The 24,134-nt window shown below is 36.3% G+C and overlaps 2 long non-coding RNA genes across 3 annotated transcripts in view; one reads left to right on the top strand and one right to left on the bottom strand.

Annotated features, from left to right (window-relative positions):
* LOC309612494 overlaps positions 1-24,134 on the top strand; it is a 947,061-nt gene that overhangs the window by 359,702 nt on the left and 563,225 nt on the right. The window lies entirely within an intron of this gene.
* Positions 1,122-24,134, bottom strand: part of LOC309612520 — a 398,586-nt gene continuing 375,573 nt past the window's right edge. Inside the window, exon 2 of the long non-coding RNA XR_014235242.1 lies at positions 1,122-8,196. This is a non-coding gene — a long non-coding RNA (uncharacterized lncRNA). The remainder of the gene's footprint in view (positions 8,197-24,134) is intronic.

Below are 24,134 nucleotides of genomic sequence, written 5' to 3' on the forward strand. Positions count from 1 at the left end.
TTCAAGTTCACTGTTATTTTTGCTATGTGATTTTACCCCTATGGATACAAATTACACTCTTTAGCATGAAGATATTTCCATTCAGCTGTAAAACTTCAAAATTCTTGGAAGAGGTGGTACATAGAAATGTTCCAGAAAACAAGCCCAGAAAAAATTGTTTCAAAAAATTTGATGCTGGTCCTTTTTATCATATAATTAATCATGCTAAACCCCAGACTTCTCATCCAAACTAAAAGTGATAACTTTGAAAGCCCTATTAAAGTATAAATTTTAGGTTTCTTATCATCTTCTGGAATCTACAAAAGAGGTCATGGATGCTTGTGAACATGACCTTATAGTTCATGTTCTATCCATATTCCTTTTGGTAAACCAAGTTTAATCCTTTCTGAGAGTGCTGTCAGACAAAGAATAAAGATTCCCTACAATGGTCTGTGAAACAATGCTATTACTATATAGTTTGTTCACTCATAGATTCTAACTTAGGGAAAAAAAAAAACCTTCGGATTTAAATGATTAAATTAATATGTCACATGGAAAGAATCCATAACTAGAATTATAAGCAAATAATCATATTTTGTTCAATAAAGAATCATAGCATTTGTAGACACATTGAACTGCTTTTACATGAAACTTTTTAAAATGCTTTATGGATTTGTGTCAAACCATTAAAAATATAGAGACTATGTAAATTCAGTGTTTGATTCTGTTTCCATGAAGTTCCAAAGTTTCCATAGTATTGATACCTAAAAATATATATAGTTAATTCTACTTCAAGGTATTTAACCATCCTGAAAGTTAATTTTTTTCTTTGTAAAATCAAGAGAATAATCATGTAGTGAACAAATTTTGTGAGGTGAGAGTCCTTCTCTGAGAACCTGGTTTGGAACCGCATGGTTTGCGGAAAACGTCAACTTGCCTCTGGACCTTATTCACGTAAACTCTGGCTCTGTGAGATAATCTTAGCCCATCAAGTCTGTAAAAAGCACAAAAGCTGGGGCAGAGAGTGTAGGGGAAATATAATTAATAGCAAAATCGCTTGTCAAACAGAAAATCTCTCCAAAAAGTAGCAGAGGATGAAAACAATTTTATTATTGAATAAGCATTAAACCGAAATGTGATGCGGGTGTTCCTTTCTCTGTCCTGTAAAAAAATATTTCTGCTTACCCTAGTTATTTTTCCCTAGAATTTTTATAGTCTTAGCCCTTACATTTAAATATATGAGTGACATCAAATTAATTTTTTCCCATGGTGTAAGGTAGGGGTAGATCTTTTCTGACTCATGACCTATTTATAAATGTGTTGCTTAATTTCTAAATACTGGGGGCTTTTCCAGGTATTTTATCTTTTATTAGTTTCAAGTTTAATTCATTTTTTTCTCAAAGAACATTCATTGTATATTTTCATTTCTTTAAAATGTGTACAGACTTGATTAATAGCCCAGCATATGACCTTAGTGAATGTTGCATGTGCACTGAAAAGAGTGTCTTTTGCTGGTTTAGGTCTAATATTGTATAAAAGTTTGGTTAAGTTGGTTGATAATGCTAATCTAAGCCTCTATATGCACATATTAAATCTTCTAAAATAATTTTTGTCAATTACTGACAGAATATGTTGAAATTTACCACTATTATGCTGATTTTGTCTAATTCTCACTTTATTTCTTTCAGTTTTTGCATTACATAATTTAATCTTCTGTTATTAGGATTGTGCACATTTAGGAGAGTTATAGCTTCTTTTTTTTTTTTTAACCTGTACATGATTGTTCACAGAAGCTTTATTTGTAACAGTCCAAAACTGGAACAACCCAGATGTCTTTAAATGAATGAACAGCTAAACAAACTATAGTACATCTATACCATGGAATACTACTCAGCAATAAAAAAGAATAAACTACTAAAGTACACAACAACCTGAGGAATTTCCACAGAATTATACTGAGTGAAAAAAAAGCCAATCCCCAAAGGTTATATACTGTATATTTCCATTTATATAACATTTTTTTATTGGAAGAATGCAAAATGATTTTAATATGCTTCTATTTAAATACAAAGAATCAATTCATAATTTTGTTTTTGTGTCGCTAAAATAGGGGTTGAAAGGTTGAGATGCATATAAGAGAATTTAACACATTTCCTTCATTTTTACAGCAGCATTGATTATAAGATGTGATAATTTAGTAGCAGTGGTTTAGAGAAAAATTACAATAAATGAACATATTATTGATGTATCTAGATTTCATAAATGTTAAATTATAAACATACATTATCTATAAATATAGATGTACATGCATGTGTGCATATGTGTATGTGTATATGTATATGTGTGAATACATACACATATATGTATATATGTATATCTAGAGATACAATTTCTTCTACAGGAAGAGGAATATAATCAATGGTGTGTTTATGTGTGTGTGTGTGCATTTGAGACCACCAACACTAAGAAAAGGAGCCCTGATTTGTAGCATTTTTCCAGTTTCCATGGTGTAAATACTCGTACCACAGATCACTTCTAGCTACTGCTACTATTATGCACAAATGGGAAGAGCAAGAGATGTATATATACGTATATGTGTGTGTGTATTAAATCTCCTAGAATCAATTGCTTGTTATTCTAGATTTGCACCACGTTAAGGAAAGAGGAGAAACACTGCTTAGTATGAGAATTCTGTGGGTGTGCTCTACACAGTTTCAAAAGTAAAGCACATAGAATGGAACTTAAGCACACTTGCTCTTTGAAAGAACACTGCTTAACATAATGATTAACATTAATTGCACATGTTTTTATCTAGAAAAATAAATTTAATATAAGGTATTAATGAAAAATTCTCAAATTGGCAGCTTTCTTTATCAGTGTGATCTTTGAATGTTCTTGTAAGTCATAGAAGGTTGTCTGCTTCTGCATGACCTCAAATGAGTTTTGTTTTGTTTTGTTTTGTTTTTTTCCAATCTGACTAGTGTGTTTATTCTTTCTTTCTCACACACACACACACACACACACTGTATGTTATTTTTACAAGAGATGAATAAACTGACACCAAGCATTGTAAATGGATGACCACAACAAAAGCAACAATGATTGCAATTACCAAACATGAAACACACTCATACTATGTCATAATATTGACATTCAGTCCAGTAATTCTCCACTGTAACAGCTCCTTTACTTTGCAGTGAAAATTGATTTGTATATTTTTTGCTTCTGAGTACTTGTGGGATTTTTTTTTGTATTCAAACAGAAAGTCACAAAAATTATAATCATCCTCATCAGTTCACTCAGTCCCATGTAATTAATTTTTTTATCTTGATCTTTTGTTAGCACTTTTATGAATTCATCAGTTTTCCATTAGAGTTCTGAAAATGCTTATTCATTCAGTTCAGCAGTATAGTCAGTTACCAGAAAGTTGTACATGTCAGAGTCTTTTCCATGAATTCCTTGAAGATGAAACCCTTTTATAGGAACATTTTTGCAAAAGCATCAGACTACACCCAGAACTGTCTGTAAATGACAAAAGACTTAAAAATGACCATGGTTAAAGATTTGATGAAAGTTCATAATAATGCAATTGACAAGGAAATTTAGTTATTTCTGAGATATACACTTTAAAGTAATAACTAGAATTATGACTTATAACATTATACCAGACCATATAAGATTTTTAGAAATTTCGTGTAATGTCTGAAACATTTATATTAACATATTTCCATACAAATAACCCAAAGAAAGTTTAGTATTAGTTGTTTTTTGTTTGTTTGTTTTTTTATACTGCAGATTCTTATTAGTCATCAATTTTATACACATCAGTGTATACATGTCAATCCCAATCGCCCAATTCAGCACACCACCATCCCCACCCCACCGTGGTTTTGCCCCCTTGGTGTCCATACGTTTGTTCTCTACATCTGTGTCTCAACTTCTGCCCTACAAACCGGCTCATCTGTACCGTTTTCTAGGTTCCACATACATGCGTTAATATATGATATTTGTTTTTCTCTTTCTGCCTTACTTCACTCTGTATGACAGTCTTTAGATCCATCCACGTCTCAACAAATGACTCAATTTCGTTCCTTTTTAAGGCTGAGTAATATTCCATTGTATATATGTACCACTTCTTCTTTATCCATTTGTCTGTTGATGGGAATTTAGGTTGCTTCCATGACCTGGCTATTGTAAATAGTGCTACAATGAACATTGGGGTGCATGTGTCTTTTTGAATTATGGTTTTCTCTGGGTATATGCCCAGTAGTGGGATTGCTGGATCATATGGTAATTCTGTTTTTAGTTTTTTAAGGAACCTCCATACTGTTCTCCATAGTGGCTGTATCAATTTACATTCCCACCAACAGTGCAAGAGGGTTCCCCTTTCTCCACACCCTCTCCAGCATTTGTTGTTTGTAGATTTTCTGATGATGCCCATTCTAACCGGTGTGAGGTGATACCTCATTGTAGTTTTGATTTGCATTTCTCTAATAATTAGTGATGTTGAGCAGATTTTCATGTGCTTCCTGGCCATCTGTATGTCTTCTTTGGAGAAATGTCTATTTAGGTCTTCTGCCCATTTTTGGATTGGGTTGTTTGTTTCTTTAGTATTGAGCTGCATGAGCTGTGTATATATTTTGGAGATTAATCCTTTGTCCGTTGATTCGTTTGCAAATATTTTCTCCCATTCTGAGTGTTGTCTTTTCGTCTTGTTTATGGTTTCCTTTGCTGTGCAAAAGCTTTGTAGTTTCATTAGGTCCCATTTGTATAGTTTTGTTTTTATTTCCATTACTCTAGGAGGTGGATCAAAAAAGATCTTGCTGTGATTTATGTCAGAGAGTGTTCTTCCAATGTTTTCCTCTAAGAGTTTTATAGTGTGCGGTCTTACATTTAGGTCTCTAATCCATTTTGAGTTTATTTTTGTGTATGGTGTTAGGGAGTGTTCTAATTTCATTCTTTTACATGTAGCCGTCCAGTTTTCCCAGCACCACTTACTGAGGAGACTGTCTTTTCTCCATTGTATATCTTTGCCTCCTTTATCATAGATTAGTTGACCATAGGTGCGTGGGTTTATCTCTGGGCTTTCTATCTTGTTCCATTGACCTATGTTTCCATTTTTGTGCCAGTACCATATTGTCTTGATTACAGTAGCTTTGTAATATAGTCTGAAGTCAGGGAGTCTGATTCCTCCAGCTCCGTTTGTTTCCTTCAAGACTGCTTTGGCTATTTGGGGTCTTTTGTGTCTCCATACAAATTTTAAGATGATTTGTTCTAGTTCCGTAAAAACTGCCACTGGTAATTTGATAGGGATTGTATTGAATCAGTAGATTGCTTTGGGTAGTAGAGTAATTTTCACAATATTGATTCTTCCAATCCAAAAACATGGTATATCTCTCCATCTGTTGGTATCATCTTTAATTTCTTTCATCAGTGTCTTATAGTTTTCTGCATACAGGTCTTTTGTCTCCCTTGGTAGGTTTATTCCTAGGTATTTTATTCTTTTTGTACAATGGTAAATGGGAGTGTTTCCATAATTTCTCTTTCAGATTTTTCATCATTAGTGTATAGGAATGCAAGAGATTTCTGTGCATTAATTTTGTATCCTGCAACTTTACCAAATTCATTGATTAGCTCTAATAGTTTTCTGGTGGCATTTTTAAGATTCTCTATGTATAGTATCATCATCTACAAACAGTGACAGTTTTACTTCTTCTTTTCCAGTTTGTATTCCTTTTATTTCTTTTTCTTCTCTGATTGCCGTGGCTAGGACTTCCAAAACTATGTTGAATAATAGTGGTGAGAGGGGACATCCTTGTCTCTTTCCTGATCTTAGAGGAAATGCTTTCAGTTTTTCACCATTGAGAATGATGTTTGCTGTGGGTATTGTCATATATGGCCTTTATTATGCTGAGGTAGGTTCCCTCTCTGCCCACTTTCTGGAGAGTTTTTATCATAAATTGGTGTTGAATTTTGTCAAAAGCTTTTTCTGCATCTATTGAGATGATCATATGGTTTTTATTCTTCAATTTGTTAATATGGTGTATCACATTGATTGATTTGCATATATTGAAGAATCCTTGCATCACTGGGAAAAATCCCACTTGATCATGGTGTATGATCCTTTTAATGTGTTGTTGGGTTCTGTTTGCTAGTATTTTGTTGAGGATTTTTGCATCTATATTCATCAGTGATGTTGGTCTGTAATTTTCTTTTTTTGTACTATCTTTGTCTGGTTTTGGTATCAGGGTGATGGTGGCCTCATAGTATGAGTTTGGAAGTGTTCCTTCCTCTGCAATTTATTGGAAGAGTTTGACAAGGATGGGTGTTAGCTCTTCTCTAAATGTTTGATAGAATTCACCTGTGAAGCCATCTGGTCCTGGACTTTTGTTTGTTGGAAGATTTTTAATCACAGTTTCAATTTCATTACTTGTGATTGGTCTGTTCATATTTTCTGTTTCTTCCTGGTCCAGTCTTGGAAGGTTATACCTTTCTAAGAATTTGTCCATTTCTTCCAGGTTGTCCATTTTATTGGCATAGAGTTGCTTGTAGTAGTCTGTTAGGATGGTTTGTATTTCTGCGGTGTCTGTTGTAACTTCTCCTTTTTCATTTCTAAGTTTATTGATTTGAGTCCTTTCCCTCTTTTTCTTGATGAGACTGGCTAATGGTTTATCAATTTTGTTTATCTTCTCAAAGAACCAGCTTTTAGTTTTATTGATCTTTGCTCTTGTTTTCTTTGTTTCTATTTCATTTATTTCTACTCTGGTCTTTATGATTTCTTTCCTTCTGCTAACTTTGGGTTTTGTTTGTTCTTCTTTCTGTAGTTCCTTTAGGTGTAAGGTTAGATTGTTTACTTGAGATTTTTCTTGTTTCTTGAGGTAGGCTTGTATAGCTATAAACTTCCCTCTTAGAACTGCTATTGCTGCATCCCATAGGTTTTGGATCGTCGTGTTTTCATTGTCATTTGTCTCTAGGTATTTTTTTATTTCCTCTTTGATTTCTTCAGTGATCTCTTGGTTATTTAATAACGTATTGTTTAGCCTCCATGTGTTTGTTTATTTTACGTTTTTTTCCTTGTAATTCATTTCTAATCTCATAGCGTTGTGGTTAGAAAAGATGCTTGATATGATTTCAATTTTCTTAAATTTACTGAGGCTTGATTTGTGACTCAAGATGTGATCTATCCTGGAGAATGTTCCATGTGCACTTGAGAAGAAAGTGTAATCTGCTGTTTTTGGATGGAATGTCCTATAAATATCAATTAATTCTATCTGGTCTACTGTGTCATTTAAAGCTTCTGTTTCTTTATTTATTTTCATTTTGGATGATCTGTCCATTGGTGTAAGTGAGGTGTTAAAGTCCCCCACTATTATTGTGTTACTGTTGATTTCCTCTTTTATAGCTGTTAGCAGTTGCCTTATGTATTGAGGTGCTCCTATGTTGGGTGCAAATATATTTATAATTGTTATATCTTCTTCTTGGATTGATCCCTTGATCATTATGTAGTATCCCTCCTTATCTCTTGTAAGTCTTTATTTTAAAGTCTATTTTATCTGATATGAGTATTGCTATTCCAGCTTTCTTTTGATTTCCGTTTACATGGAATATCTTTTTCCATCCCCTCACTTTCAGTCTCTGTGTGTCCCTAGGTCAGAAGTGGGTCTCCTCTAGGCAGCATATAGATGGGTCTTGTTTTTGTATCCATTCAGCAAGCCTGTGTCTTTTGGTTGGAGCATTTAATCCATTCACGTTTAAGGTAATTATCGATATGTATGTTGCTATTACCATTTTCTTAATTGTTTTGGGTTTGTTTTTGTAGGTCCTTTTCTTCTCTTGTGTTTCCCACTTAGGGAAATTCCTTTAACATTTGTTGTAGAACTGGTTTGGTGGTGCTGAATTCTCTTAGCTTTTGCTTGTCTGTAAAGCTTTTGATTCCTCCATCGAATCTGAATGAGTTCCTTGCCCGGTAGAGTAATCTTGGTTGTAGCTTCTTTCCTTTCATCACTTTAAGTATATCATGCCATTCCCTTCTGGGTTGTAGAGTTTCTGCTGAGAAATCAGCTGTTAACCTTATGGGTGTTCCCTTGTGTGGTATTTGTCGTTTTTCCCTTGCTGCTTTCAATAATTTTTCTTTGTCTTTAATTTTTGCCAATTTGATTACTGTGTGTCTCAGCATGTTTCTCCTTGGGTTTATCCTGCCTGGGACTCTCTGCGCTTCTTGGACTTGGGTGGCTATTTCCTTTCCCATGTTAGGGAAGTTTTCGACTATAATCTCTTCAAATATTTTCTCGGGTCCTTTCTTTCTCTCTTCTCCTTCTGGGACCCATATAATGCGAATGTTGGTGCGTTTAATTTTGTCCCAGAGGTCTCTTTGGCTGTTTTCCTTTCTTTTCATTCTTTTTTCTTTATTCTGTTCTGCAGCATTGAATTCCACCATTCTGTCTTCCAGATCACTTATCCATTCTTCTGCCTCAGTTATTCTGCTATTGATTCCTTCTAGTGTAGTTTTCATTTCAGTTATTGTATTGTTCATCTCTGTTTGTTCTTCAGTTCTTCTAGGTCTTTGTTAAACATTTCTTGCATCTTCTCGATCTTTGCCTCCATTCCTTTTCCGAGGTCCTGGATAATCTTTACTATCATTTTTCTGAATTCTTTTTCTGGAAGGTTGCCTATCTCCACTTCATTTAATTGTTTTTCTGGGGTTTTATCTTGTTCCTTCATCTGGTACATAGCCCTCTGCCTTTTCATCTTGTCTATCTTTCTGTGAATGTGTTTTTTTTTCCACAGGCTGCAGGATTGTAGTTCTTCTTGCTTCTGCTGTCTGTTCTCTGGTGGATGAGGCTATCTAAGAGGCTTGTGCAAGTTTCCTGATGGGAGGGACTGGTATTGGGTAGAGCTGGGTGTTGCTCTGTTGAGCAGAGCTCAGTAAAACTTTAATCCGCTTGACTGCTGATGGGTGGGGCTGGGTTCCCTCCCTTCTGGTTGTTTGGCCTGAGGCGACCCAACACTGGAGCCTACCTGGGCTCTTTGGTGGGGCTAATGGTGGACTCTGGGAGGGCTCACGCCAAGGAGTACTTCCCAGAACTTCTGCTGCCAGTGTCCTTGTCCTCACAGTGAGACAGAGCCACCCCCCGCCTCTGCTGGAGACCCTCCAACACTAGCAGTTAGGTCTGGTTCAGTCTCCTGTGGGGTCACTGCTCCTTCCCCTGGGTCCCGATGTGCACACTACTTTGTGTGTGCCCTCCAAGAGTGGAGTCTCTTTCCCCCAGTCCTGTCGAAGTCCTGCAATCAAATCCCACTAGACTTCAAAGTCTGATTCTCTAGGAATTCCTCCTCCTGTTGCTGGACCCCCAGGTTGGGAAGCCTGACATGGGGCTCAGAACCTTCACTCCAGTGGGTGGACTTCTGTGGTATAAGTGGTCTGCAGTTTGTGTGTCACCCACCCAGCAGTTATGGGATTTGATTTTATTGTGATTGTGCCCCTCCTGCCATCTCATTGTAGCTTCTCCTTTGTGTTTGGATGTGGGGTATCTTTTTTGGTGAGTTCCAGTGTCTTCCTGTCGATGATTGTTCAGCAGGTAGTTGTGATTCTGGTGTTCTCGCAACAGGGAGTGAGCGCACCTGATTTGAATTTTAAATTAAGGTCTGTTAGAATCCAAAATCCTTTTTTTTTAACATTTATACTGGTGGTTTGGGAATGTTTTATGGCAAACTATTTGCTTCATGAAATCTTCAGGATGCCTAATAGTTTTGTTTTATTTTGTTTTTTTTTTTGGTATGTAGAACAAATACTACTAGTTACTCAACCTGTGCTTGAAATAGAGATGGAAGGCCACATACATTCTGGCCAAGTCCCCACCAACCCAACACTGGATGAGGAGTAAAGGAATATGTATGGGTCATAGACTTCCTTTGGTTACAATTTGAAACCATTGCACTACATTGTGTGCCTTGTAAGTACTCTCTGAAGTTACTGTAGATGTTTTGACTGTGGAAGAAAGGGCTAAGTGAAGACACCATAGCTACTCAAACAAGTTTTTAGAAACCATAAAGTTGGATGGTTATTTTCGGACCTTGAGGACCTGCAGTTCTAAAGTGGACTTCAAGCTCTAGCCACAGAGCATGAAACTGAGTGTGATACAAGAAGCGAGTCTAGTGTTGATTTAAAATCAAAGCAATGCGGGGTCCAAATGAGATATCATCCAAAAAAGAGTTGGTAGAGAGACAGAATCCAGATACATGGCACAAAAATGGGGATCAATAAGGCCAGATCAAAGCAAGTGATATTAGGAAGTAAGAGGTAAATAGTCCCATATGTAAGGGGGAGATACCCAACCTAAAAGCTATTCTGAAAGGCAAGAGTGGGTAAGGAGCTTATATAGATAAAAGGACTCTCTTGAAGAATTGTGTTGGAGGAAATCTCACATTCAGTGGCAAATCAGATTAACTTCTGTAAAATTCTCACATTTATTTTATAATAATTGACCTTTACTTTATATATTAATATTGAACTCTTTGTCAATATATTTTTCCTTACTAATATTTTGGACATATTGGAAATTTTCAAGTATCAGGTTAAATCATACACAAATTAAAAGGCTGTTCTGCTAAGATGCTATGAAATAAGAATTTTTCGTACCAAAGACCAAGAAACTTGTAGTGTTAATTACCACCCACAAAATGTTTTAAACAATTTTTTCAATTGAAGTATAGTTGATATAATAACAATATTAGTTTCAGGTGTACAATGTAGTGATTCAACATTTTTATCAATAATACTCCATTTAAAGTTATTGCAAAACAATGCCTATATTTCCCTGTGCTGTACAATATATCCTTGTTGCTTATCTATTTTATACATAGTAGTTTGTATCTCTTAATCCCATACACCTATCTTGTCCCTTCCCCCATCCATCTTCTGGCTGGTAACCCTTAGTTTGTTCTCTTATCTGTGAGTCTGTTTCTGTTTTGTTATGTGTATTTGTTTGTTTTATTTTTTAGATCCCACATAAAATTGATAACATAGGGTATTTGTCTTTCTCTGACTTATTTCACTAAGCATAATACTGTCTAGGTCCATCCACATTATTGCAAATGGAAGAATTTTATTCTTTTTTATGGCTGAGTAATATTCCATTGTGTGTGTGTGTGTGTGTGTGTGTGTGTGTGTGTGTGTATACATATATGTATATATATATGCCATATCTTCTTTACCCATTCATCTGTTGATGGACACTTAAGTTGCTTTCATGCTTCCATATCTTGGCAATTGGAAATAATGCTGCTATAAACTTGGGGTGCAAGTATCTTTTTGAATTAGTGTTTTCCTTTTCTTTGGATGTATACCCAGGAGTGGAAATGCTGTATCATATGGTAGTTCTGTGTTTAGTTTTTTGAGGAACCTCCATAGTGGTTTCCATAGTGGCTGCGCCAGTTTACACCAATAATGTATATGGGTTCTGTTTATTCTACATCCTCTCTACCATTTGTTACTTGTAGACTTTTTGATGATAGCCATTCTGACAAGTGGGAAGTGATAATTCATAGTGGTTTTGATTTGCATTTCTATAATGGTTAGTCATGGTGAGCATCTTTTCATGTTTTGTTTATCTTTTATCTTTTCAAAACATCAGCTCTTGGTTTCATTCATATTTTCTTTTTCTTTCTTTCTGGTATTTTTGGTCTCTGTTTTATTTCTTTCCTCTCTGATATTTATTATTTCCTTCCTTTTGCAGACTTCTGGTACTTATGCTATGTTTTCTTGTTGTTTTTGTACTTCTTTGTTCATTTCTTCTTCATTTTGTTTCTTCCCTTGTGGTTTGGTGATTCGCTTTAGTAGTATAATTGTGTTCCTTTCTCTCTAGTTTTTGTGTATCTATTGTAGGTTTTTGGTTTGAAAATACCATGGGGTTCAAATATGTTGACCTACAACTATATCTACCTTTTTAAACTGGTAATCATTTAAGTTCAAGCACATTCTAAAAGATCTACATTTTTTACTTCTTTCCACATATGTTGGAAACATGTTTGTGTTTCCAACAAAGACACATGTTGTGTCTTTGGTGTCATATTTACATCTTCATCTTTATCACACATTCATTCTTGTAGTTATAGTTGATTTTACTTTTTTATATTTTAATCTTTGTACTAGCTCATTTAAGTGGTTGATCCTAGCCTTTAATACATATTTGCCTTTCCTACTTCAATTTTTCCTTTCCTATGGACTCTTACTTATTATAGCTTTTTCTTTTCCATTTAGAGAAGATCATTTAACATTTCTTTTAGGGTAAGTTTAGTAATGGTGAACTCTTTAGTTTTTTGCTTGTCTGAGAAGTTCTTTATCTCTCCTTCAATTCTAAAGTGTAATCTAATTGGGTAGAGTATCCTAGGTTACAGGTCTTTCCCTTTCAGCACTTTGAACATAAAATGTCACTCTCTTGTGTCCTGCCAAGTTTCTGCAGAAAAATCAGCTGATAGCCTTTTGGGAATTCCCTTGTATATGACTCTTTGTTTTTTCCCTTGCTGCCTTTAGAATTCTCTCTTCATCTTAAAATTTTGCCATTTTACTTATGATATGTCTTGGTGTGTGTCTGTTTGGGTTCATCTTTGTTGGGACCCTATGTGCTTCCTGTACCTGGAAAACTGTTTTCTTCTTCAGGTATGGGAATTTTTTACTTATAATTTCATCAAATACACCTTTGACACTTTATCTCCCTCTTCTCCTTCTGGGACCCCTATATTCTAATGTTGCTATGCTTGATGTTATCCAAGAGAGCTCGTAAACTGTTATCACTTTTTAAATTTGTTTTTTTTTTTGCTGTTCTGACTGGGTGGTTTCCATTATTCCATCTTCCAGATCACTTATGCATTCTTCTATGTCACCAAGTCTGCTATTAACTCCTTCTAGTGTCTTTCCATTTCAGTTATTGTATTCATCAGTTCTGGTTGGTTCTGTTTCATATTTTCTATTTCCTTGTTACAGTTCTCACTGTGTTCATCTATTCTTTTCCCTAACTCAGTTAGCATTCTTATTACTTATGCTTTGAATTCTTTATCTGGTAATTGTTTATTTCTGTTTCATTATTTGTTTTCTCAGGGGTTTTTTTCTTGTTCTTTCAATTGAGATCAATTCCTCTCTCTTCTCATTTGCTTAACTTTCTCTGTCTATGAAATAAGTGAAACAGTTACCTATTGTGGTCTTCAAGTGGTGTTCTTGTGTGGGAGTATCCATATACAGTCTGCATGTGCCCAGTGGCTTTGGTGGGAGAGCTGTGTAATCTCCCTTTTCCTCTGAGTCCTCTCCCAGGGACACAGGTCCCAACCTCATTACTTCTCTTCCTATGCAATTCTGTGTGGATCTTTCTTATAGCCTTGGTTGTACAGGAGTATTTCTGCCAGTTTCCAATTAGTTTTCAGTGAGAATTGTTCTGCATATATATGTATTTTTGATGTGTTCATGTGAGGAGGTGAGTTCCATGCCATCTTGATCTTCTGTCTCTCCACAAGATGTTTTAACGCTGGGGCTGATTATATTATAAACCTGTGAGTCCCCATGAAATTCAGAACATTTTTGTTTTCCCATTGTATCTCTCTGATTACTTTGTAAAAATATTTAAGCCAGTGTAGGAATCTGAAAATAGTTTTGATCTTGCAGGGAAGCAGAAAGCTCAGCTCAGCATTAGCAAATGGGCAAAACAATTGAATATTTCTAGTCATATACTGTGACTAAGGAGAGATAAAGAGAGGAGCTTGTCTGTCAGCTTTCTCTCTGCTGGAGGAGGAAAAACTAAAGAGTTGCAAGGTTAGGCTATTCTTTATTATTTGTATGCACACACACACGGTGTAGCTAAGATCTGAATCCGGAAATTGCAGGATTCCAAAAATCATATTTTCAAGTGAGGTTTCAATTAACTTAGATCTTGGTAGATCAAATACATTTGCAACTCAAAATATCATTAAACTAGTTTCATTAAGACTTAGAAATATTTTGCAGCTCAGTTTGAAAAGAGATTAAATCTATGTCTCATTAATGTAAAAATCTCACCTTGTTTGTCTTTTGATGAAGTGACATGAATCAGTTCTCTCTCCTAGTGTTGAGTTTGAAGTTTCATCCTTCATGTGTCAATCAAGTCAGCCCTAAAATGGACCTACAAGCTGCATCTGGTATCTCTGCCTAAAAAACTGTTTGTTGAATACGTTGACTTCATTAAGCAATGAAAGGGGAGCTGTGTGCTTTCATTTCTATTTGTCCATTATTATAGGGCATGTGGGAAAATAAGAAAGTTCAATAGGCGTGGGATCAAAGTTGTATTTCAGAAGATGCTGAAGATGATAAGATTTTGGTTGGAATTTGGAATACATCTAATTCACAGGAGGAATTTTAATAGTATATCCTTTTATATATGTATGTGTGAGTGTGTGTGTGCGCATGTGAGAGAGAAAGAGAGACAGGGAGGTTGAGAGAAACTTTTACTTAAAACATGTTTCCCATGGGGAGGCCTTCAAGATGGTGGAGGAGTAAGACGTGGAGATCACCTTCCTCCCGACAAATACATCAAAAATACATCTACATGTGGAACAACTCCTACAGAACGCCTACTGAACCCTGGCAGAAGACCTCAAACTTCCCAAAAGGCAAGAAATTCCCCATGTACCTGGGTAGGACAAAAGAAAAAAAAAAACCAGAGACAAAAAAATAGGGACAGGACCTGCACCTTTGGGAGGGAGCTGTGAAGGAGGAAAAGTTTCCACACACTAGGAAGCCCCTTCACTGGCAGGGATGGGTGGTGGGGGAGGGGAGCTTCAGAGCCACAGAGGAGAGCACAGCAACAGGGGTGCAGAGGGCAAAGCAGAGAGATTCCCACACAGATGATTGGTGCCAACCAGCACTCACCAATCTGAGACGCTTGTCTGCTCACCCGCTGGCATGGGTGGGGGCTGGGAGTTGAGCCTCGGGATTCAGAGATCAGACCCCAGGGAGAGGACTGGATTGGCTGGGTGAAGACAGCCTGAAGGGGGCTAGTGCACCACAACTAGCCAGGAGGGAGTCAGGGAAAGTCTGGACCTGCTGAAGAGGCAAGAGACCATTGTTTTGGGGTGCTCGAGGAGACGGGATTCCTTCCCCCTGTGCCCACAAAAGGCAGAATACTGCCTAAGCGAGGTCCAGAGACAGGCATGAGTCACGGTTATCCGCTTGGAGCCCAGAGAAGGGCAGGAAATGAATGCTGCTGCCACTGCTACCAAGAATCCTATGTGCAAGCACAGGTCACTACCCACACCCCACCCAGGAGCCTGTGCAGACTGCCACTACCAGGGTCCCGAGATCCAGGGACAACTTCCCCAGGGAGAACGCACAGCACACCTCAGACTATTGCAATGTCATGCTGGCCTCTGCTGCCTCAGGCTTGCCCCGCATTCCAGTTATGACTACCGTACCCCTCCTTCACCCCAGCCTGAGTGAGCAAGAGACCCCTAATCAGTTGCTGCTTTAACCCCCTCCTCTCTGGGTGGGGAACAGATACCTAAGAGCAACCTACACTCATAGGCGTGGCCAAAACCACAGCTGGACCCCAGGAGCTGTGTGAAAAAAGAAGAGAAAGGGAAATTTCTCCATGCAGCCTCAGGAGCAGTGGATTAAATCCCCACAATCAACTTGATAAACCCTGCATCTGTGGAATACCTGAATAGACAATGAATGTTCCCATAATTGAGGTGATGGACTTTGGGAGCAACTGTAGACTTGGGGTTTGCTTTCTGTGACTGATTTGTTTCTGATTTTTATGTTTATCTTAGTTTAGTTTTTAGTGCTTGTTATCATTGGTGGATTTGTTTATTAGTTTGGTTGCTCTCTTTCTTTCTTTCTTTTTTTCTTTATTATTTTTAAAATTTTATTATTTTTTTCCTTTTTTTTTCTTCCTTTTCTTCTGAGCCATGTGGCTGACAGGGTCTTGGTGCTCCCGCCAGGTGTTAGGCCTGAGCCTCCGAGGTGGGAGAGCTGAGTCTAGGACATTGGACCACCAGAGACCTCCTGGCCCCATGTAATATCAATCAGCGAGAGCTCTCCCAGAGATCTCCATCACAACAGTAAGACCCAGCTCCACCCAATGGCCAGCAAGCCCCAGTGCTAGATGCCCCACACCAAACAACTAGCAAGACAGGAACACAACCCCACCCATTAGCAGAGGGGCTGCCTACAGTCATACTAAGTTCACAGACACCCCAAAACACCACCAGATGTGGCCCTGCCCACCAAAAGACAAGATCCATTCCCACCCAACAGAACACAGCACCAGTCCCCTGCACCAGGAAGCCTATTCAAGCCACTGAAGCAACCTCACCCACTGAAGGCAGACACCAAAAACAACGAGAACTACAAACCTGCAGCCTGCAAAAAGAAGATCCCAAACACAGTAAGTTAAATAAAATGAGAAGACAAAGAAATACATAGCAGATGATGGAGCAAGGTAAAAACCCAACAGACCATACAAATGAAGAGGAAATAGGCAGTCTACCTGAGAAAGAATTCAGAATAATGGTAGTAAAAATGATCCAAAATCTTGGAAATAGAATGGAAAAAATACAAGAAACGTTTAACAAGGACCTAGAAGAACTAAAGAGCAAACAAACAATGATGAACAACACAATAAATGAAATTAAAAATTCTCTAGAAGTAATCAATAGCACAATAACTGACACAGAAGAATGGATAAATGACCTGGAAGATAAAATAGTGGGAATAACTGCTGCAGAGCAGAACAAAGAAAAAAGAATGAAAAGAATTGAGGACAGTCTCAGAGACCTCTGGGACAACATTAAACACACCAACATTCGAATTATAGGGGTCCCAGAAGAAGAAGAGAAAAAGAAAGGATCTGAGAAAATATTTGAAGAGATTATAGTGGAAAACTTCCCTAACATGGGGAAGGAAATAGTCACGCAAGTCCAGGAAGCACAGAGTGTCCCATACAGGATAAATCGAAGGAGAAACACACCAAGACACATATTAATCTAGCTATCAAAAATTAAATACAAAGAAAAAATATTAAAAGCAGCAAGAGAAAACAACAACTAACATACAAGGGAATCACCATAACGTTAACGGCGGATTTTTCAGCAGAAACTCTGCAAGCCAGAAGGAGGTGGCAGGACATATTTAAAGTGATGAAAGGGAAAAAACTACAAGCAGGATTACTCTACCCAGCAAGGATCTCACTCAGATTCGACGGAGAAATTAAAACCTTCACAGACAAGCAAAAGCTAAGAGAATTCAGCACCACCAAACCAGCTTTACAACAAATGTTAAAGGAACTTCTCTAGGCAGGAAACACAAGAAAAGGAAAAGACCTACAATAACAAACCCAAAACAATTAAGAAAATGGTAATAGGAACATACATATCGATACCTACCTTAAACGTAAATGGATTAAATGCTCCAACCAAAAGACACAGACTGGCTGAATGCATACAAAAACAAGACCCACATATATGCTGTTTACAAGAGACCCACTTCAGACCTAGGGACACATACAGACTGAAAGTGAGGGGATGGAAAAAGAAAGTCCATGCAAATGGAAATCAAAAGAATGTTGGAGTAGCAATTCTCATATCAGACAAAATAGACCTTAAAATAAAGACTATTACAAGAGACAAAGAAGGACACTACATCATGATCAAGGGATCAATCCAAGAAGAAGTTATAATAATTGTAAATATTTATGCACCCAACATAGGAGCACCTCAATACATAACGCAAATACTAACAGTCATAAAAGGGGAAATTGACAGTAACACAATAATAGCAGGGGACTCACCACCCCACTTTCACCAATGGACAGATCATCCAAAATGAAAATACATAAGGAAACAGAAGCTTTAAATGATATATTAGACCAGAAAGACTTAACTGATATTTATAGGACATTCCATCCAAAAACAACAGAACACACTTTCTTTTCAAGTGCTCAAGGAACATTCTCCAGGATAAATCATATCTTGGGTCACAAATCAAGCCTCGGTAAATTTAAGAAAATTGAAATCATATCAAGTATCTTTTCCGACCACAATGCTGAGACTAGATATCAGTTACAGGGAAAAAAATCTGTAAAAAATAGAAACACATGGAGGGTAAATAATACACTACTAAATAACAAAGAGATCACTGAAGAAATCAAAGAGAAATAAAAAACACCTAGAAACAAATGACAATGAAAACACGACGACCCAAAACCTATGGGATGCAGCAAAAGCAATTCTAAGAGGGAAGTTTATAGCAATACAATCCTACCTCCAGAAAGAAGAAACATCTCAAATGAACAACCTAACCTTACACCTAAAGCAATTAGAGAAAGAAGAACAAAAAAACCCCAAAGTTAGTAGAAGGAAAGAAATCATAAAGATCAGATCAGAAATAAAAGGAAAATAAATGAAGGAAACAGTAGCAAAGATCAATAAAACTAAAGGCTGCTTCATTGAGAAGATAAACAAAATTGATAAACCATCAGCCAGACTCATCAAGAAAAAAAGGGAGAAGACTCCGATCAATAGAATTAGAAATGAAAAAGGTGAAGTAACAACTGACACTGCATAAATACAAAGGATCATGAGAGATTACTGCAAGCAACTCTATGCCAAAAAAATGCACAACCTGGAAGAAATAGACAAATTCTTACAAAAGCACAACCTTCAGAAGACTGAACCAGGAAGAAATAGAAAATATAAACAGACCAATCACAAGCTCTGAAATTGAAACTGTGATTAAAAATTTTCCAACAAAAAAAGCCCAGGATCAGGCGGCTTCATAGGTGAATTCTATCAAACATTTGGAGAAGACCTAACACCTATCCTTCTCAAACTCTTCCAAAATATAGCAGAGGAAGGAACACTCCCAAACTCATTCTGTGAAGCTACTGTCACCCTGCTACCCAAACCAAAGATGTCACAAAAAAGGAAGCTATAGGCCAATATCACTGATGAACATAAATGCAAAAATTCTCAACAAAATACTAGCAAACAGAATCCAGCAGCACATTAAATGGATCATACACCATGATCAAGTGGGGTTTATCCCAGGAACGCAAGGATTCTTCAGTATGCTCAAATCAATCAATGTGGTACACCATATTAACAAATTGAAGGAGAAAAACCATATGATCATCTCAGTAGATGCAGAAAAAGGTTTTGACAAAATTCAACACCCATTTGTGATAAAAACTCTCCAGCGAGTAGGTATATAGGAAACCTATCTCAACATAATAAAGGCCAGATATGACAAACCCACAGCCAACATCGTTCTCAATGGTGAAAAACTGAAAGCATTTCCACTAAGATCAGGAACAAGACAAGGTTGCCCACTCTCACCACTATTATTCAACATAGTTTTGGAAGATTTAGCCACAGAAATCAGAGAAGAAAAAGATATAAAAGAAATCCAAACTGGAAAAGAAGAAGTAAAACTGTCACTGTTTGCAGATGACATGATACTATACATAGAGAATCCTAAAGATGCCACCAGAAAACTGCTAGAGCTAATCAATGAATTTGGTAAAGCAGCAGGATACAAAATTAATGCACAGAAATCTCTTGCATTCCTATACACTAATGATGAAAAATCTGAAAGAGAAATTAAGGAAACACTCCCATGTACCACTGCAACAAAAAGAATAAAATACCTAGGAATAAACCTACCTAAGGAGACAAAAGACCTGTATACAGAAAACTATAAGACACTGATGAAAGAAATTAAAGATGATACAACCAGATGGAGAGATATACCATGTTCTTGCATTGGAAGAATCAACATTGTGAAAATGACTGTACTACCCAAAGCAATCTACAGATTCAATGCAATACCTGTCAAACTACCAATGTCATTTTTCACAGAACTAGAACAAAAATTTTACAGTTTGTATGGAAGCACAAAAAACCCTGAATAGCCAAAGCAATCTTGAGAAAGAAAAACAGAGCTGGAGGAATCAGGCTTCAACTTCAGACTGTACTACAAAGCTACAGTAATCAAGACAGTATGGTACTGGCAAAAAACCAGAAATACAGATCAATGGAACAGGAGAGAAAGCCCAGAGATAAACCCATGCACGTATGGTCACCTTATTTTTGATACAGGAGGCAAGAATATACAATGGAGAAGAGACAGCCTCTTCAATAAGTGGTGCTGGGAAAACTGGACAGCTGTCTGTACATGTGAAAGAATGAAATTCAAATGAATGAAGTACACTTCGTAACACCATACACAATAATAAACTCAAAATGGATTAAAGACCTAAATGTAAAGCCAGACACTATAAAACTCTTAGAGGAAAACTTAGGCAGAACACTATATGACATAAATCACAGCAAGATCCTTTTTGACCCACCTCTTAGAGAAATGGAAATAAAAACAAAAATAAACAAATGGGACCTAATGAAACTTAAAAGCTTTTGCACAGCAAAAGAAACCGTAAACAAGACGAAAAGACAGCCCTCAGAATGGGTGAAAATATTTGGAAACAAAGCAACTGACAAAGGATTAATCTCCAAAATATACAAGCAGCTCATGCAGCTCAATATCAAAAAACAACCCAATCCAAAAATGGGCAGAAGACCTAAATAGACATTTCTCCAAAGAAGATATACAGATTGCCAACAAACACACAAAAGGATGCTCAACGTCACTAATCATTAGAGAAATGTAAATCAAAACCACAATGAGATATCACCTCGCACTGGGCAGAATAGCCATCATCAAAAAAATCTACAAACAATAAATGCTGGAGAGCGTGCACTGTTGGTGGGAATGTAAATTGATATAGCCATTATGGAGAATAGTACAGAGGTTCCTCAAAAAACTAAAAATAGAACTACCGTACGACCCAGCAATCCCACTACTGGGCATACCCTGAGAAAACCATAATTCCAAAAGAGAAATGTACCACAATATTCATTGCAGCACTATTTACAATAGCCAGGTCATGGAAGCAACCTAAATGTTATTGACAGATGATTGGATAAAGAAGATGTGGCACATATATACAATGGAATATTACTCAGCCATACAAAGAAATGAAATTGAGTTATTTGTAGTGAGGTGGATGGACCTAGAGTCTGTCACAGGCTGAAGTAAGTCAGAAAGAGAAAAACAAATACTGTATGCTAACACATATATATGGAATCTTAAAAAAATAAAAAGGTCATGAAGAACCTACGGGCGAGACAGGAAAAAAGACACAGATGTAGAGAATTGACTTGAGGACATGGGGTGGGGGAATGGTAAGCTGGGACAAAGTGAGACAGTGACACTGACATATATACACTACCAAATGTACAATAGATAGCTAGTGGGAAGCAGCCGCATAGCACAGGGAGATCAGCTCGGTGCTCTGTGACCACCGAGAGGGGTGGGATATGGAGGGTGTGCGGGATGCGCAAAAGGAAGGGATATGGATATGTATGTATACATATAGCTGATTACTTTGTTATTCACTTTTTTACTAACACAACGTTGTAAAGCAATTATACTCCAGTAAAGATGTTATAAAAAATAAACAGTAAAAAAAGTTTCCCTAATTAGATGAGAAACCTGAAAATATAAGAAATTGTCTCATTTACTATTATATTCTCAAAAATTACAAATACCGCAGATATAATAGATAATAAATAATATTTAATTGAACAATAGTAAATATATTATGTAAGAGCTGTGGAATATAATTAAAATTGCATTCATTCTTCCATTTATACAAGGAAATTTTTTTAAAAAATCAATTAATATTATTATCCATCAGTTTCTATTTGACTGTGGGTGGGGTTCAAATAATCCAGATCTAGTTTTGGGTAAGACGTTGCTAATTTTTCCAGTTAAAGCAGGAAACAGGCACCATGACTCATTGGTTATGTCTTGTTTTTATGCATTCTATGCTGAGACATTTTTGCTTTATCAGTAGCTCTGGTAATTCTAGAGGGCTGTTGACATCAAGCCTCCCTCATCTCTAATTTTTCTCAACCATGTATCTAGTTGTTGTCCATTTTTAAATGTCTGAGTAGTATTCCATTGTGCAGATACCCCACATTGTGTTTATCCATTCACTTGTTAATGGACATTTGCCCCATTTTCATTTTTTGTATATTGTGCATAAAGTTGCTATGACCATTCACATATCAGTCTTTTGGAGTACACATGTATTCATTTCTCTTTTGTACATAGCTAGGAGTGAAGTTGCTCCTTTGTATACTATACATAAGTTTATGTTGTGAGGAATGAAAAACTGTATTCCAAGTGTCCGTAACGTTTAATCTTGTTTTCCCACCAGCAACATATAAAAGTTCTAACTGCTGCAAATCCTTGCCAACATTTGGTACTGTCTGACCTCACACTGTCAGTCTTTGTAAATTTTATTCATTCTAATGGGTGTTCTGTGGTGTATCTTTATGTATAAATAATTGCAAGTCATTCTTTTCAAGTGCACAAGAAATATTTACAGAAATTGATGAAGCTGACACACATGAAACAAAATGCATTTCCTTATCTCTGGTCATACTCCCTCTCCTGAGATCTATCTAATCTGCTGTCTACACCAGCTTTCTATGTTTACTGCATGGTACATATGTTTCTAATTACTTATATATGTGTTGGTGTACATTTTTTTTTTAATTTTGAAATATTGGACCTGACAAAAAAATTTGCAAAAAGAGTACAGAAAGTTCCCATATACTCTACACCCAACTTCCCCTAATGTTAACATTTTTGCATAAGTACGGTATGATTAGCATAAACAACAAATTAATATTGCTATATTACTATTACTAAACCATGTACTTTTTTCAGATTTTGCCAGATTTTATAGTAATTTTGTTTTCTGTTCCAGGATCAAGTATAAGATCCCATAATGCACTCATTTGTCATGTTTCCTTAGTCTCCTCCAATCTATGACAGTTCCTAAATCTTTCTCTGTCTTCCATGACCTTGATATTTTGAACGAGTATTGATCAGTTGTTCTGTAGACTGTTCATCAATTTGGGTTTAACTAATGTTTTATCACCATTAGATTGAAGTAATGCATTTTTGGAAAGAAAACCAGTAAGAGGTATGCCCTTCTCATACTTTATATCAGGGGTTACATCATGACAACACACGAGTACTAATGTTAACCTTGCTCACTTGGTTAAGATAGTGTCTTCCAGGTTTCTTCACTGTAAATGTATTATTTTCTCCTTTGTCATTAATAAATATCTTGAGGGAGAAACGTGGAGATGATGAAAATATCTTGTTTCTCCTTTAATTTTGCCAACGAATTTTAGCAAATTTTAGATTGGATCTGGACTACAAAGTGATTACCTTGATATTTGAGTAATGATTTTCTATTTCCCTCATTCTTTCTACATGCATTAATTGGAATTATTCTGTAACCTCAATTTATTTACTTATTTATGTATAGCAGTAGAGGTTCATAAATATTTATTTATTTTCTGAGTCACAATCCAATGTGATCATTATTTAATTTTTTGCTCAAAATTTTCTAGCTTTAGCCTTTGAAAGTTTTTTAGGTTGTTTTCTGTGCCATTTCAATGTCTTCATACTTTTTTGAACATTTCCTTATTTTCAGGCACTGTAATGTTCTCCAGACTCATCTCAAACTCAACCACGTCTTCAAGAATTCTTGATCCCTTTTATTAGAGAATGACTTGTCTTTTCATTCACTTAACAGGGTTTCATTCACTTATCCATGCAACAAGTGTTTGTAATTTCGGTGAAATCCCATTTCTCAATATTTTTCTTTTATGGATCATGCTATATGACATAAAAGAAACACAGTTTCTAATACAAAACTACAAAGATTTTTCTCTATATATTCTTCTTGATGAGTTAAAGTTTTAAATTTTAGATTTCAGTCTATGCTTCATGTTTATTTAATTTTTGCCTAAGTTTTGAGGTATATATTGAAGTTGAATTGGTCCAGGACCATATGTTAAATAAATAAATTTTTCTTTACTTAATTGCCTTTGCATCTTTATAAATAAATAGCTGACTGTATTTTGTGTGTCTATTTCTAGGATGTCTAATCTGTTCATTCATCTATAGGTTTTTCTTTTTGCCCATAACACCATATCTTGACTACAGCAACTTTTTAGTGAAACTTAAAATCAGAAAGTGTAAATTTTCCAAA

Source organism: Balaenoptera borealis (genome assembly GCF_965194805.1).
Source record: "Balaenoptera borealis genome assembly, chromosome: 15".
Lineage (NCBI taxonomy): Eukaryota > Metazoa > Chordata > Mammalia > Artiodactyla > Balaenopteridae > Balaenoptera > Balaenoptera borealis.